The sequence below is a fragment of the Cicer arietinum genome, chromosome 6 (genome assembly GCF_000331145.2).
Source record: "Cicer arietinum cultivar CDC Frontier isolate Library 1 chromosome 6, Cicar.CDCFrontier_v2.0, whole genome shotgun sequence".
Taxonomy (NCBI): Eukaryota; Viridiplantae; Streptophyta; class Magnoliopsida; order Fabales; family Fabaceae; genus Cicer; species Cicer arietinum.
The window spans coordinates 60,759,234-60,777,099 of NC_021165.2; positions in this window are offsets into that span (position 1 = coordinate 60,759,234).

Here is a 17,866-nt window from a genome sequence, read left to right on the forward strand (position 1 = left end):
GAGAAGGCGGATCAATGGATCCAAGAAGTGGAGAAAATCTTTGAAATGATTAACTGTCAGGCGGGAGTGAAGGTCAGCTATGCCACTTACATGCTGTTGGGGGATGCTGAGTACTGGTGGAGGAGTGCAAGGTTATTGATGGGATCAGCTCACGAGGAGGTGAACTGGGAATCATTCAAAAGGAAGTTTTTAGACAAATACTTCCCGATGAGTACCAGGACTAAACTGGGTGATGATTTTCTGAAACTTCATCAGGGGAACATGACCGTGGGCGAATATGCTGCTAAGTTTGAATCGCTATCGAGGCATTTCAGGTTTTTCCGTGAAGAGATTGACGAACCATTCATGTGTCATCGTTTCCAAGACGGACTAAAGTATGAGATTCAAGACTCTGTCTTACCCTTGGAAATTCAACATTTCCAAGTGCTTGTGGAAAAATGTAGAGAAGTGGAGGATATGAAAAATAAGAGGGCTAGCCGATGAGGGAATTTTAATTCAGGAGGGCCTAGTCGGGTGAATTATCATAACAAGGGAAAACAAGTTGCTAAACCTTATAATCAACCACATAATAACAACATGGGGGCAGAATAGCCCAGGGAACCCAAACTTTAGAAGACAATTGGGACAAGTGGTTCGATGTTTCCGATGTGGGGAAGAGGGACATTATGCTAATGTTTGTACCTCTAAAGGACTTACTTGCCATAATTTCCAGAAGGTGGAACTAGTTGTGAATGTAACCAGGGCTACCCGTCCTACTGCTAGAGGACGCGTTTATTGTGTGAGTGCTGAAGATGGGAATCCATCTAGCAATCTAATTCAACGTGACTGTGAGATTGCAGGTAACACTTTAACTGCACTTTTTGATTCGGGGGCAACCCATTCCTTCATTGCTATGGATTGTGTGAATCGTTTGAAGTTATCTGTGTCTGCTTTACCTTTTGATTTGGTTGTTTCCACACCTGCTACGACTTTGACAATAAATTTTGCATGTTTACATTGTCAAATAACTATTCAGAATAGGGATTTCTTGGTTAATTTGATTTGTTTTCCTCTACAATCACTTGAGTTCATTCTCGGTATGGATTGGATGTCATATCATTATGTGATTTTGGATTGTGCTCGCAAATTGGTTCTTTTCCCTGAACCATGTGTTGTTAAGTATCTAGCCGCTAACAAACTCCGAGTGTCGCTAAGAGAAGGAACTCATGAGTTTTGGTCTTTGGCTAATGTGGAGGAAAAGATAAATGTGAACATAGAAGATGTGATGCTTGTCAATGAGTACCGGGACGTATTTCCAACAGAAATTCCAAGATTGCCACCGGTAAGAGAAGTGGAATTTTGCATTGATTTGCACCCAGGGATCGGACCTATTTCAATTGCATTGTATCGAATGTCGCCATTGGAATTAAATGAGCTCAAAGGCCAAATTGAAGATTTGTTGGAGAAGAAATTTATTAGACCAAGTGTATCGCCATGGGGAGCTCCAGTTTTGCTAGTTAAGAAGAAGGACGGAAGCTCGCGCTTATGTGTGGATTATAGACAGCTTAATAAGGCAACTATTAAGAATCTTTATCTTTTGCCACACATCGATGATTTGATGGATCAGTTGAGAGGGACCGCGATATTTTCGAAGATTGACTTGAAGTCGGGTTAACATCAGATTCGAGTAAGGGAATGAGATATTCAGAAAACTGCTTTCAGAACCTATTATAGACATTATGAATATCTTGTTATGCCGTTTGGAGTTACCAATGCACCAGCAATTTTCATGGACTACATGAACAAAATCTTTAATTCATTCCTTGATAAATTTGTTGTGGTGTTCATTGATGATATATTAATTTATTCAAGAACTGAAGAAGAGCATGAAGAACATTTACGTCAAGTTCTTGAGATTTTACGCGAGAAGCAATTGTATGCCAATCTGTCGAAGTGTGAGTTTTGGCTAGAAGAAGTGAATTTCTTAGGACATGTGATAACCAAGAAAGGAATCGCTGTAGATCCGACTAAGATTGAGGCAGTTCTTGCTTGGAGACAACCTCAGACTGTCACTGACATACGAAGTTTTGTAGGACTGGCAGGGTGCTACAGGAGGTTTGTTGAAGGTTTTGCTAAGATTGTGACTCCATTTACACAACTTACCAGAAAAGATCAACCGTTCGCATGGACGGAGAAGTGTGAGGAAAATTTTCAGTTACTAAAGAGAAAATTGACGACCTCACCAATATTGGTATTACCGCAATCAGAAGAACCCTATGAAGTTTATTGTGATGCGTCTCACCAAGGTTTGGGATGTGTTCTGATGCAACACAAGAAAGTTGTAGCTTATGCCTCAAGGCAATTGAAGATTCATGAGAGAAACTATCCTACTCATGATTTGGAGCTTGCTGCTGTTGTTTTTGCATTGAAGATCTGGAGGCACTATTTATATGGATGCACGTTAACAGTGTTCAATGACCATAAAAGTTTGAAATATTTGTTTGATCAGAAGGAATTGAACATGCGTCAGAGACGATGGATGGAGACTCTCAAGGATTTTGATTTCACACTGCAGTACCACCCTGGGAAGGCCAATGTAGTGGCTGATGCGTTGAGTAGAAGAAGTGTATCGGTGTCTTCAACAATTATGGCTAGACAACAAGAATTATGGGAAGCTTTTAGAGACCTACACTTGAACGTAGAGTTTGTACCGGGAATTTTGAAATTCGGAATGATTAAGATTTCGAGTGGACTACTTGAAGACATTGCAAATTCTCAAGATGACGTCTTAATTCAAGAGAAGAGGAACCTAATAGTGCAAGGGAAGACAACTGAGTTTAAGATTGGATCAGATAATATTTTGAGATGTAATGGTAGGATTTGTGTACCAGAAATTACAGATATGAGGAAAACAATTTTAGAAGAGGCTCATAAGAGTAAGTTGAGTATTCATTCTGGAGCAACAAAGATGTATCAGGATTTGAGGCAGAATTATTGGTGGCCAGAAATGAAGAGACATGTAGCAGAGTATGTATCAACTTGTCTAACTTGTCAGAAAGCGAAGGTGGAACATCAGCGACCTGCTGGAAGGCTGCAACCTTTAGATATACCTGAATGGAAGTGGGACAGTATTTCCATGGATTTTATAACTGGATTGCCTAAAACAAGGAGAAAGAATGATTCTATATGGGTGATAGTGGATCGACTGACTAAATCCGCACACTTTTTGCCAGTAAAGACCACCTATAAGGTAGATAAGCTAACAGAGATCTACATTGCTGAAATTGTGAGGTTACACGGGGTACCATCGAGTATTGTATCAGACCGTGATCCGAAGTTCACATCACATTTTTGGGGAGCATTGCACGAAGCGTTGGGAACGATACTAAGATTAAGTTCAGCTTACCATCCACAAACGGACGGACAGACTGAAAGGACAAATCAGTCCTTGGAAGATCTATTGAGAACATGTGTATTAGATGATAGAGGGAGTTGGGATGATGTACTTCCGTTGGTTGAGTTCACCTACAACAATAGTTTCCATGCAAGTATTGGAATGGCACCATATGAGGCTTTATATGGGTGCAAGTGTCAAACGCCTTTGTGTTGGTATAAGGATGGTGAAAGTATGATTGTCGGACTGGAGATGGTACAACCGACTACAGCTAAGGTAAAGAAGATCAAGGATAAAATGAAGACTTCACAAGATCGTCAGAAGAGTTATGCGGACAAGCGTCGCAGACTTTTAGAATTCGAACAGAGTGACCATGTATTTCTAAGAGTCACACCTACTACTGGAGTTGGTAGAGCCTTGAAATCGAAGAAATTGACTCCGAAATTCATTGGACCATATCAATATGCACGACTTGGGCCTGTTGCTTATCGAATTGCATTGCCTCCGATACTGTCCAATATTCATGACGTGTTTCATGTGTCACAGTTAAGGAAATATCTTGCAGATCCATCTCATGTGATCGAGCCAGACAAAATCCAAATGAAGGATAACTTGTCATTCGAAGTACCACATGTGAGAATTGATGACCGGAAGATTAAGCGATTGAGGACCAAGGATGTTTCGTTGGTCAAGGTGATTTGGAACCTAATTACTTGAGATGCGACTTGGGAACTGGAGAGCAAGATGAGAGAATAACACCCAGAATTATTTATCGACACGTAGTTTCGAGGACGAAACTAATTTTAGGGGGTAGTAATGTAAGACCCATAATTTTAAATTATATTTTATGTATTTTAGTGTATTTTGGTATTGAACTCGGAGACTTTTTAGCCACGTTATTAATATTTTGTGAGTTTAAATGCCCAAAAATATATTTTGATGCCCCGATTAAAATTACTCCTCAATAAATAAATTAAATTAAGTGTTGTGAATCTTTTACGAAGAATTTAAATTCTGGGGAGTTTTGTTAAAAATATCTCGAGTTGCTGAAAATTGTATATGTCAATTGAGTTGCGACGAGAGTAGATATTTTTATGAAATGCTTTGAGAGGTTATGGGTGAAATGGTAGTTTTGATAAATATCTAGATATTTGTTAAGTTATAATTAATATATATGTATATATAAATAAATATATGTTTGGAGGAAAAAGGAAAGGAAGGAAAAAGAAGAAAGAAAAGGAAAGGAAGGAAAAACAAAGAAAGGAAAACACAAGTTTCCTCTCCTTGCCTTGCGAGAACCTATTCTCCCTTCTTCTTCCTCTTTTGCTTTCTTTGCTTTCTTTGGCTTCAAGAAAAGGAACCCAAGGCTTGGTGGGTGAGAAGACAAGGATTTCTCAGCTTCATTCTTCCTCTTTGATTCGAAAACGAAGAAAAACGGTGTTAGAGATTTTCAAACCGTCAAACACAATCTTTCCCTTTTCTTCTAGATCTAAGCTTCGTTTCGCGAAGAGATAGAAGGGAAAGTCGTTCATCTCCATGCTACGGTGCTAGTGAACTAACTTTAGAGCTATTGTTAAGGTAAGGGCTCCTTCCAAACTTTTAGTTTGCATTTAGGGACTTACCTGTGGTTGTGTGGAAAAGAAATTTGTTTGGGTTAAAGGTTTGATTTGGGGAAAATGAATTTAAAGCTTTTATGGGTGAAATTTTAGAGTTGGGTTTTGGTGATATTGATGAGTGTTTCATGGAAAATGAATTTAACTCATTTATGTGTGGTTTTGAGGAAATGAAATTTGATGTGTTTGAGTGGTGAGTTGAGATAATTTTGTGGTTGTCGTGTTTGACGTGTTCATAATTAATATTTATAAATTTTGAGATGTGTTTGTGTGGGTTTTGTGGAAAAATGAATTGATGTGATTTGGTGTGAATTGTGGATTCAATTTGAGAATCTGTCTGAGTATGTTCTGTGTGGAATTTGAAAATCATTAGAGTTAAACGAGTATTAAAAATGGGGAATCTTTTAATATCTCAGTTTCCTTAATGTTTGTTGTGAAAATCATTAGAGTTAAACGAGTATTAAAAATGGGGAATCTTTTAATATCTCTGTTTACTTAATGTTTGCAGTGAAAATTGTTAGAGTTAAACGAGTATTAAAAATGGGGAATCTTTTAATATCTATGTTTACTTAATGATTGTCGTGAAATTTGTTAGAGTTAAATAAGTATTAAAAAGGGGGAATCTTTTAATATCTGCATTTACTCAACGATTGTCGTGGATAGAGTCAGAGTATGCTCATGCATTTCATAGTACATGGCGACCGGATGAGACATGGTGATAGTGGTGACCAGACGGGCCACAAGATGATTCCATGTGATTTGTTGGTTCATCTTATCCTTGCGGGGACTGTCGTGTCGTGTAAGGTCTGCGATAGACTGCACATTTTTGGTAAATCGTGCTGCCCGTGATAGGTGGCACCTCGGTAAATAGTACTTCGACATGTGATAGGCGGTACATTTACGATTTACATTTTTGGTAAATCGTGCTGCCCGTGATAGGTGGCACCTCGGTAAATAGTACTTCGACATGTGATAGGCGGTACATTTACGATTTACATTTTTGGTAAATCGTGCTGCCCGTGATAGGTGGCACCTCGGTAAATAGTACTTCGACATGTGATAGGCGGTACATTTACGATTTATGTTTTTAGTAAATCGTGTTGACCCGTGATCGGTGGCACCTCGGTAAATAGTACTTCAGCCTTTGATAGGCGGTACATTTATGATTTACGTTTTTAGTAAATCGTGTTGACCCGTGATAGGTAGCACCTCAGTAAATAATACTTCGGCCTGTGATAGGCGGTACATTTACGATTTACATTTTTGGTAAATCGTGCTGACCCGTGATAGGTGGCACTTCGGTAAATAGTACTTCGGTCTGTGATAGGCGGTACATTTACGAGTTACGTTTTTAGTAAATCGTGTTGACACGTGATAGGTAGCACCTCGGTAAATAGTACTTCGGCCTGTGATAGGCGATGCATTTACGATTTACATTTTTAGTAAATCGTGCGGACCCGTGATAGGTGGCACCTTGGTAAATAGTACTTCGGCCTGTGATAGGCGGTACATTTACGATTTACGTTTTTAGTAAATCGTGCTGACCCGTGATAGGTAGCACCTAGGTAAAAAGTACTGGTCTGTGATAGGCGGTACATTTACGATTTACGTTTTTAGTAAATCGTGCTGACCCGTGATAGGTAGCACCTTAGTAATTTAGTACTTCAGCCTGTGATAGACGCTACAATTATGATTTACGGCCCTTCGAGGAGGGTTTTTATTGGAATTCCGAGTCCATGCATTTTGGCATATACGCATTGCATTAGGGTGCTTGGCACGGGAGCCGTGTTTGATTCAAGATTATGATTGAGTGTTTGAACTCAAGTTGTCATGGTGATTGTGTTATAATTGCCAAGTGTGGATGTTGTGGAATTGTGTGTAAGTGTGATTGATTGCCAAAACTTTTCGAAACTCAAGTTGTCATGGTGATTGTTATAATTGCCAAGTGTGGATGTTGTGGAATTGTGTGTAAGGGTGATTGATTGCAAAACTATTTCGAAACTCAAGATGTCGTGGTGATTGCGCTATAATTGCTAAGTGTGATTGTTTGGATTTGTGTGTAAGTGTTGATTGGTTTCGAAACCCTTTAAAAAGCTGGATTTTGTTGTTTTCCTGTTGCTGTCTGATGTGTATTCGAATACAGACATGTTGTTTTTGCTACTGACTTACTGTGTAGTCGAATACAGACTGTTGTATTCGAATACAGACATATTGTTTTGCTACTGACTTGCTGTGTAGTCGAATACAGAAGGTTGTATTCGAATACAGACATGCTGTTTTTGCTGCTGAATGCTGAAACAGCCTTGTATTTGAATACAAAGATACTGTATTCGAATACAACAGTGTTGTTTTGTTAAAAACTTCATTTTTCAACCTTGTTTATGAATGTTTGGCATATGGAAACCTTTTTAAGGTGCATGCTAAGTTGAAAGATTATTTTGTGCATTTAAAAACTTAAATGTTATGTGTTAATTGTTAATTTAGGTTGGTGACCCTTTACAACTATTGTGGAAATCTGGGTTTTGCCCTCAGATGAGAATCAGGACCATCCTATCGGTTAGTATCCTATAGATGGGAAGGTAGTTAGACACACCTGACAGGAGCTGTGTCAGGAGGATCTTGCGGGGCGCGTGAAGATCATCCAGAATGTACAGTTTTTTTGGTAGAATGATCAGATTAGGTTGACATATAGGGACTAGACGTCTTTCTTTTTGGGTTGTGTTTATTTTAATTTGGAAGATTGTACCTATACTAATATTTTTTGTTTGACATTTTATTATGATGGGGTCCATGTACCACTTTTTGATGTGTAAATACTTTGGATTCGTATTTCAAAAACTATTCCGCTGCTTGTGAATTATGTTGACTTATTTGTCCTTGTGTTACGACTTAAATATTTATCCCAAAGTAGTTCCTTATTTATTTCTTTGTTATTATGAATTTGCTTTGAAAAAAAAATACACTCGCACTGTGAAAAATCGGGGTGTTACACAAACCATTCTTGAAAACTGTTAGAACAAAAATTGATGTGCATGCTGGAACTCTATCCATAGAATTTGGTGATAGCATTATAAAATATAACATCTTTAATGCTATGAAACACCCCATGGAAGAGCATTCTATTTTTCAAATTGAATTGCTTGTTGATTTGGTTGATGACACTTACCACGATACGTTTGCCACTGATTTTCCTTTATTGTTTGGTTTTGATGATACTTATACTTGTGAATTCTGTACAGATACTCAATTGTGCTATGTGTGTGCTGAGATCGAAGCTGCCTTGCAAGTTGATCATTGTACGGATATCGATATTTCTACTAACATAATTGATTTTGCAAACTTAGCTTCGGCCACTGGTGTTGTGTCTTCCATTGAACAACCATTAACTATAGAGCTTAAACCACTTTCTAAAAATTTGAAATATGCTTATTTAGAAGGAAGTGGCAAGTTACATGTGATTATTTTAGCCAAATTTGAAGATGAACAGGAAGAGAAGTTGTTGCAGATTTTGAGAAAACACATGAAGGCAATTAGATGGAACTTAGCTGATATTCCTGGTATTAGCCCTTCCATGTGTATGCATAGGATACTACTGGAGGACTGGGTAAAATCAGTCAGGCAGCCCCAAAGGCGACTTAACCCATTAATTTTGGATGTTGTAAAATAAGAAGTGACCAAGCTCTTGCAAGCAGGCATTATATACCCCATCTCTGATAGTCAATGGGTGAATCCGGTGTAGGTAGTCCCAAAGAAAACTGGACTCACAGTGGTTAAAAATGAAAATAATGAACTTATCACCACAAGAGTGCAAAATAGCTGGAGGATCCATATTGCACTAGAGGACCAAGAAAAGACTACGTTCACTTGTCCTTTTGGCACATTTGCCTATAGGAGGATGCCCTTTGGCCTATGCAATGCTCCTGGCACTTTCCAACGCTGAATGATTAGTAGTTTCTCTGACTTGAATGAAAATTGTATTGAAGTTTTCATGGATGATTTTACTGTGTATGGTTCCTCATTTGATGCATGCTTCAACAATTTAGATAGAGTTTTGCATAGATGTATTGAAACTAACCTTGTGCTGGACTACGAAAAATGTCATTTTATGGTTGAACAAGGCATAGTTTTGGGACATGTGATCTCTAAAAATGGGATTGAAGTGGATCCTGCCAAAATTGATGTGATTTCTAATTTGTCTTATCCATCTTGGGTCCGCAAGATTCGTTCTTTTCTTGGCCATGCAGGTTTTTACAGGCGATTTATCAAGGATTTCAGCAAGATATCTCTTCCACTGTCGAATTTGCTGCAAAAAGATGTCAGTTTCACCTTCGATGACAAATGCAAGAAGGCGTTTGATTTCTTAAAGGCAGCATTAACCTCTACTCCCATAATTCAGCCACCCAATGGGACCCTCCCTTTTGAAATTATGTGTGATGCATCTAACAATGACGTGGGAGTAGTCCCTGCACAAAGGGTTGGTAAGGCTGCCCGTGTTATTTATTATGCTTCTAGGACTTTAGATTCTACACATGCTAATTATACTACCACTGAAAATGAACTTTTAGCAATTGTTTTTTCACTTGATAAGTTTATATCATATTTGTTAGGTTCGAAGGTAGCTGTTTTTACTGACCATGCAACTTTGAAGTTCTTGTTGAAGCAACTAGAACCAAAACCGGGATTGATCCGGTGGATGTTGTTACTCCAATAATTTGATTTAGAGATTAAAGATAAGAGTGGAGCTAAAAATTTTGTGGCAGATCATTTGAGCATAATAGAAATGGATGAGGACCATATCCCCATTCAAGATGACTTCCCTGATGAGCAACTGCTACAGTTGCGTGAGGTAATTCCTTGGTTTGCTGATTTAGTTAATTATCTAGTTGCTGGAGTCTGTTCTGCAGATGTATCTCGAACACAAATACACAAACTTAAAAGTGATTCCAAATACTATGTGTGGGATGATCCATATATGTGGAAATTCTGTAGTGACCAGGTGATTAGGCGATGTGTTTCACACCATGAGGCTCAATCCATTCTTCATTTTTGTGATGCCTCTCAAACTGGAGCACAGTTTGGTCCTCAACGGACAACAAGAAACTTGTGAACCGTGCCAAATAGCAGGAACAACAATCACTCGTAGGAGAGAGATGCCTCAACAACCTATGCTTTTCTGTAAAGTATTTGATGTGTGGGACGTTGAATTTATGGGCCTTTTCATGTATCTTTTGGTTATGTCTATATTTTACTAGCTGTTGATTATGTTTCGAAGTGGGTGGAAGCAATACCCACTAGGACTAATGATTCTAAAGTTGTAGCAGGTTTTATCAGATCAAATATTTTTTGCAGGTTTGGAATACCCTGAATCATCATAAGTGATTAAGGCACTCATTTTTGCAACCGCACCATGGACGCTTTGCTTCGGAAGTATGGGGTTGTGCGTAGAGTTTCTACACCTTATCATCTCCAGACTAATGGGCAAGCTAAAGTCTCAAATAGGGAAATCAAACAGATCTTAGAAAAGATGGTGCAGCCAAACAGGAAAGATTGGAGCCACCAACTTGAAGAAGCTCTTTGGGCTCATAGAATAGCCTACAAAACACCATTAGGAATTTCCCCTTATCGACTTGTGTTTGGTAAGGCATGCCACCTCCCAGTAGAAATAGAGCACCGTGCTTATTGGGCGGTCAAGAGTTGTAACCTTGAGAGGGAGAAAACAGGTTTGGAGAGAAAGCTTCAATTGCAACAACTTGAAGAGCTTAGACTTGAAGTTTACGAGAACTCTCGCATCCATAAGGAGAAAACTAAGTACTTTCATGATAAGATGATTTCTAGGAAGAAATTTTCCATTGGCCAAAAAGTTTATTGTTCAACTCCCATTTGAAAATTATAGCTGGGAAACTTCAATCGAAGTGGATTGGCCCTTTTGTTGTTACTAACATTTTTCCTCATAGTGTAGTGGAAATAAAAAGTGAAAACACCGAAAAAATGTTCAAGGTAAATGGACAACACCTCAAGCTATTCCATGAGAGCTATGTGCTTGAAGATTCTACCATACAAGAACTCTCCTTGGAAAAGCCCACCTACACTGAAGTTTAAACAGGGAGCTCCCTTTCCTTACTCTTATTTTATATTTGTTACTTTCATTGAGGACAATGTGAAATTTAAGTGTGGGGTATTATTTAGAATTCTATTTGCTATGATTTTATTTATTATATTTAAAAAAAAAATTACTAAAAGGAGTTTTATGAGTGCGTAAAAATACACATAATTACAATGTCTTATCTTCCATGTTGCTTGATTAAGGCATGTCTTCAAATAGTTGTGCTAAGATTTATGAAGTGTCCATGAGGGATACCATTGACATATTTAACTACTGCTTACCTTCAAAGTAATGTGATACTTTAGGGAGTATTTTGAAGTATTATAGCCTGCATATCTACGCTATTTGATTCACTATCAACTACTTCATTCGACTAATGTCTACACAACTTATTCATCAATATCGTAAATCAAAACAAAATGTCAATTAGTATAAGTAACACCCTCCACCATCAAAAAGGAAATTATTGGATATATAAAGATAAAAATAAACTATATCCAATATTAAAAGCACTGGGGTTTATGTAGTGATGTGTATTTGTGTGGCCGTTGTGATAAGATGCAGAAAAATTTATCAATTGCTTCCTTGTAGTTGGAGAGACTACTCACTAGCATCTCTTTAGCTATACCTCTGAAAATATGTTTTCACATTCTTGGTAAATTGTATAAAAACAGAGGATGTTGTTGTACACAGGAATTGACATGTTGAAGTATCTTAAAAGAACTTTGTATTAAGTGTACATGAAGTATATTTACCCTACATCTTCTCATGAATATCCATCACTCTTTTTCTCCTTATTTTAATTCTCAAAAGAGCATAGTGGAGATATTTTATAAATTGAAGGATGAAAATTGTTGTATCCAACTATACAATCAATATGTAATTGTCTATTACTTATAATAGTTTTAACTAACTATTCATCTCACACAAACTTTATTTAAAGACCGAAGTCACCTTTTACACAAGAACTATGGCTTTGTACAATATGTCTCTAACTTATACAGAACATGATGAATAGAGAAATCAAATCAAAATATTTAAAAGGCTCTCTAAGAGAAAACTAGCAAAGAAATGAAACACTAAATGAAAATTCAAGATACATTTGAGCCCTATTATGATAGTATAGGTTTGCATTATAACCACAAAGTTTAATGGCTTGTGTATGACATCCAATCCCTTTTAGCTTACTGCTTATCTTTGTAAAGGATTAAGGGGCGAAAGCACAATAACAATGAACTACGGATTAATGTTGAAAATTATCAAATGCATCTATTTAAAAAGTGCTAACAACTTGCAAAAAAAAAAATTAAATCAAACTGCCAATATTCATGTAAGGAACTAGAAGAAAATACATGAAACTTCTATTCAGAGTAACAACTTTTTATGATAATAATTTAGTAAAAGATGATACATCGAGACTATTCCACCTCTATTTGACTAGATATTTAAAACTTATACAAAAAGATGACATTAAACAATGTAAGACCCATAATTTTAAAGTACCCTTTATGTATTTTTAGTGTATTTTGGATTTTGGCTCAGAGACTTTTTAGCCAAAGTTAATGATATTTTGGAGTTTTTATAATCAAAAAGATATTTTGATGCCGATTAGAAATTCTCGTCGATAAATAAATTGAATTAAGTGCGGTGAATCCTTTACGGAGAATTTAATACGTTACAGGTGAAATGGTAATTTAACAAATATCTAGATATTTGTTAAGTTATATTTATTATATAGATATGTTTGTTTGGAGGGAAACATAAAGGAAAACTAGAAGGAAGGAAAAGGAAAAGAAAAGAATATAAAAAGGAAAGAAGGAAAAAGAAAGGAAGGAAAATCCGATTTTCCATCTTCTTCCTCTGCTAACCGCGACCCTTTTTTTTCCCTCATTCTCCCATTTTCATTTTCGTTGCTTTCTTTTCTTCAAGACTAGTAACCCAAGGTTGGGTGAGTGTTAGAACAAGGATTTCTCGACTCCACTCTTCCTCTTTGATTCGAAAACGAAGAAAAACGGTATTAGAGATTCAAACACAAACCCCTCCGTTTCTTCTAGATCTAAGCTTCATTTCGCGAAGAGTTAGAAGGGAAAGTTGCTCACTACCATGCTACGGTGCTAGGGGACCAATTTGGAGGCGACGTTGCGAGCGAAGATTTTACCGGTTTTACTCGCGGTACCGGAAACCCACCTTAAATCTAACGTTAAGGTAAGGGCTCCTTCCAAACTTTTAGTTTGCATCTAAGGCCTTATCTGTGGTTGTGTGGAAACGAATTTTGTTAGGATTGGAGTATTGTTTTGGGATAAATGAATTTACCTCACGTATGTAAGATTTTGAATAAATGAAATTTATTATGTTGATGTGTGTTCATCGTATTTGGCGTGTGCATACTTGATGTTTATTGATTGATGTGTTTTGGTGTGAATTATGGATTACTGGGCGTTAAGAATGGTGGATCTCTTAATGTCTTGGTTACTTAATATTTGTTTTGAAAATCGATAAGTTAACTGGGCGTTAAGAATGGGGAATCTCTTAATGTCTTGGTTACTTAATATTTGTTTTGAAAATCGTTAAGTTAACTGGGAGTTAAGAATGGGGAATCTCTTAATGTCTTGGTTACTTAATGTTTGTTTTTGAAAATCGTTTAAGTTAAATGAGAATTAAGAATGGGGAATCTCTTAATGTCTCGTTTACTTAATATTTGTTTTGAAAACCGTTTAAGTTAACTGGGCGTTAAGAATGGGGAATCTCTTAATGTCTTGGTTACTTAATATTTGTTTGGAAAATCGTTTAAGTTAAATAAGTATTAAGAATGGGGAATCTCTTAATGACTTATTTACTTAATGTTGTTTTGAAAAATCGTTTAAGTTAACTGGGCGTTAAGAATGGGGAATCTCTTCATGTCTTGGTTACTTAATGTTTGTTTTGAAAATCGTTTAAGTTAAATGAGAATTAAGAATGGGGAATCTCTTAATGACTTATTTACTGAATGTTTTGTTTTGAAAATCGTTAAGTTAAATGAGAATTAAGAATGGGGAATCTCTTAATGACTTATTTACTGAATGTTTTGTTTTGAAAATCGTTAAGTTAAATGAGAATTAAGAATGGGGAATCTCTTAATGACTTATTTACTGAATGTTTTGTTTTGAAAATCGTTAAGTTAAATGAGAATTAAGAATGGGGAATCTCTTAATGACTTATTTACTGAATGTTTTGTTTTGAAAATCGTTAAGTTAAATGAGAATTAAGAATGGGGAATCTCTTAATGACTTATTTACTGAATGTTTTGTTTTGAAAATCGTTAAGTTAAATGAGAATTAAGAATGGGGAATCTCTTAATGACTTATTTACTGAATGTTTTGTTTTGAAAATCGTTAAGTTAAATGAGAATTAAGAATGGGGAATCTCTTAATGACTTATTTACTGAATGTTTTGTTTTGAAAATCGTTAAGTTAAATGAGAATTAAGAATGGGGAATCTCTTAATGACTTATTTACTGAATGTTTTGTTTTGAAAATCGTTAAGTTAAATGAGAATTAAGAATGGGGAATCTCTTAATGACTTATTTACTGAATGTTTTGTTTTGAAAATCGTTAAGTTAAATGAGAATTAAGAATGGGGAATCTCTTAATGACTTATTTACTGAATGTTTTGTTTTGAAAATCGTTAAGTTAAATGAGAATTAAGAATGGGGAATCTCTTAATGACTTATTTACTGAATGTTTTGTTTTGAAAATCGTTAAGTTAAATGAGAATTAAGAATGGGGAATCTCTTAATGACTTATTTACTGAATGTTTTGTTTTGAAAATCGTTAAGTTAAATGAGAATTAAGAATGGGGAATCTCTTAATGACTTATTTACTGAATGTTTTGTTTTGAAAATCGTTAAGTTAAATGAGAATTAAGAATGGGGAATCTCTTAATGACTTATTTACTGAATGTTTTGTTTTGAAAATCGTTAAGTTAAATGAGAATTAAGAATGGGGAATCTCTTAATGACTTATTTACTGAATGTTTTGTTTTGAAAATCGTTAAGTTAAATGAGAATTAAGAATGGGGAATCTCTTAATGACTTATTTACTGAATGTTTTGTTTTGAAAATCGTTAAGTTAAATGAGAATTAAGAATGGGGAATCTCTTAATGACTTATTTACTGAATGTTTTGTTTTGAAAATCGTTAAGTTAAATGAGAATTAAGAATGGGGAATCTCTTAATGACTTATTTACTGAATGTTTTGTTTTGAAAATCGTTAAGTTAAATGAGAATTAAGAATGGGGAATCTCTTAATGACTTATTTACTGAATGTTTTGTTTTGAAAATCGTTAAGTTAAATGAGAATTAAGAATGGGGAATCTCTTAATGACTTATTTACTGAATGTTTTGTTTTGAAAATCGTTAAGTTAAATGAGAATTAAGAATGGGGAATCTCTTAATGACTTATTTACTGAATGTTTTGTTTTGAAAATCGTTAAGTTAAATGAGAATTAAGAATGGGGAATCTCTTAATGACTTATTTACTGAATGTTTTGTTTTGAAAATCGTTAAGTTAAATGAGAATTAAGAATGGGGAATCTCTTAATGACTTATTTACTGAATGTTTTGTTTTGAAAATCGTTAAGTTAAATGAGAATTAAGAATGGGGAATCTCTTAATGACTTATTTACTGAATGTTTTGTTTTGAAAATCGTTAAGTTAAATGAGAATTAAGAATGGGGAATCTCTTAATGACTTATTTACTGAATGTTTTGTTTTGAAAATCGTTAAGTTAAATGAGAATTAAGAATGGGGAATCTCTTAATGACTTATTTACTGAATGTTTTGTTTTGAAAATCGTTAAGTTAAATGAGAATTAAGAATGGGGAATCTCTTAATGACTTATTTACTGAATGTTTTGTTTTGAAAATCGTTAAGTTAAATGAGAATTAAGAATGGGGAATCTCTTAATGACTTATTTACTGAATGTTTTGTTTTGAAAATCGTTAAGTTAAATGAGAATTAAGAATGGGGAATCTCTTAATGACTTATTTACTGAATGTTTTGTTTTGAAAATCGTTAAGTTAAATGAGAATTAAGAATGGGGAATCTCTTAATGACTTATTTACTGAATGTTTTGTTTTGAAAATCGTTAAGTTAAATGAGAATTAAGAATGGGGAATCTCTTAATGACTTATTTACTGAATGTTTTGTTTTGAAAATCGTTAAGTTAAATGAGAATTAAGAATGGGGAATCTCTTAATGACTTATTTACTGAATGTTTTGTTTTGAAAATCGTTAAGTTAAATGAGAATTAAGAATGGGGAATCTCTTAATGACTTATTTACTGAATGTTTTGTTTTGAAAATCGTTAAGTTAAATGAGAATTAAGAATGGGGAATCTCTTAATGACTTATTTACTGAATGTTTTGTTTTGAAAATCGTTAAGTTAAATGAGAATTAAGAATGGGGAATCTCTTAATGACTTATTTACTGAATGTTTTGTTTTGAAAATCGTTAAGTTAAATGAGAATTAAGAATGGGGAATCTCTTAATGACTTATTTACTGAATGTTTTGTTTTGAAAATCGTTAAGTTAAATGAGAATTAAGAATGGGGAATCTCTTAATGACTTATTTACTGAATGTTTTGTTTTGAAAATCGTTAAGTTAAATGAGAATTAAGAATGGGGAATCTCTTAATGACTTATTTACTGAATGTTTTGTTTTGAAAATCGTTAAGTTAAATGAGAATTAAGAATGGGGAATCTCTTAATGACTTATTTACTGAATGTTTTGTTTTGAAAATCGTTAAGTTAAATGAGAATTAAGAATGGGGAATCTCTTAATGACTTATTTACTGAATGTTTTGTTTTGAAAATCGTTAAGTTAAATGAGAATTAAGAATGGGGAATCTCTTAATGACTTATTTACTGAATGTTTTGTTTTGAAAATCGTTAAGTTAAATGAGAATTAAGAATGGGGAATCGACTCTCAAGGATTTTGATTTCACACTGCAGTACCACCCTGGGAAGGCCAATGTAGTGGCTGATGCGTTGAGTAGAAGAAGTGTATCAGTGTCTTCAACAATTATGGCCAGACAACAAGAGTTGTGAGAAGCTTTTAGAGATCTACACTTGAACGTAGAGTTTGCACCGGGAATTTTGAAATTCGGAATGATTAAGATTTCGAGTGGACTACTTGAAGACATTGCAAATTCTCAAGATGACGTCTTAATACAAGAAAAGAGGAACCTAATAGTGCAAGGGAAGACGACGGAGTTCTAGATTGGTTCAGATAATATTTTGCGATGTAATGGTAGGATTTGTGTACCAGAAATTACAGATATGCGGAAAACGATTTTAGAAGAGGCTCATAAGAGTAAGCTGAGTATTCATCCTGGAGCAACAAAGATGTATCAGGATTTGAGGCAGAATTATTGGTGGCCAAGAATAAAGAAACATGTAGCGGAGTATGTATCGACTTGTCTAACTTGTCAGAAAGCGAAGGTGGAACATCAGCGACCTGCTGGGATGTTGCAACCTTTAGATATACCGGAATGGAAGAGGGACAACATTTCCATGGATTTTATAACCGGATTGCCAAAAACAAGGAGAAAGAATGATTTTATATGGGTATTAGTGGATCGACTAACTAAATCCGCTCACTTTTTGCCAGTAAAGACCACCTATAAGGTAGATCAGCTAACGGAGATCTACATTGCTGAAATTGTGAGGTTACACGGGGTACCATCGAGTATTGTATCAGACCGTGATCCGAAGTTCACATCACATTTTTGGGGAGCATT